Raw genomic sequence first — 721 nt, forward strand, 5'->3', positions numbered from 1 at the left:
CGTATCCGTTTTCCTACTAGATTTTCCCATCTCACTGACTGCAGATCAGACCCTGAGAGGCATCACACTGGTCAGGTATCAGCTTGTAGTAAAGATACCATTTGCTTCTGTAAGCACCTAAACAAGGTTTGGCTTGCTGACTCCACAGCCAGTGGTGGGCAGAGCTCGAATCAGGAACATGCTGCCTGCCCTGGGAATGCTGTAGCAATGACAGAAAGTACATGCATCCTTCCAATATCTAAACAGGCAAAGCATGAATGAACAGCAGTAATTGTCTGCCCCAGGGTTGAGAAAATAAATTTCAGAGAATATCTTTCAAGAGTCCTTTGTTTGGGGCAGATGAAATAGATCACTGGTCTTTAAAGAGGAGAGTGTAAGAAAAAGAAAAGTCTGTTCTTCAAGTGCATGAGATCTGTCGGCTTGAGAGGAGGGAAGATTCTGGCCATTTTCATTCTTTCCAGTTTTGTCTTGCTCACAGTCATTGCCCAGATGAGGCTTTTTTGAACCATAGTAGTTTATTTATTGCATACTTACACATATGTATACACACACAGATCTCAAAGGATTGTGTTTGAGGCCAAATGAGAAAACGTTATGGTTCTGATTAGAAGTGATTACATGAGCCTTTACAGTAACTATCACTTATATAATTCCTTAAACATCTCTTTAACACTTTGAACACCAACAAGCTCCGTAGCATTATTATGCTTATGGAGAGACA

Source organism: Corvus brachyrhynchos, unplaced genomic scaffold, assembly GCF_000691975.1.
Source record: "Corvus brachyrhynchos isolate BGI_N302 unplaced genomic scaffold, ASM69197v1 scaffold237, whole genome shotgun sequence".
Classification (NCBI taxonomy): Eukaryota; Metazoa; Chordata; class Aves; order Passeriformes; family Corvidae; genus Corvus; species Corvus brachyrhynchos.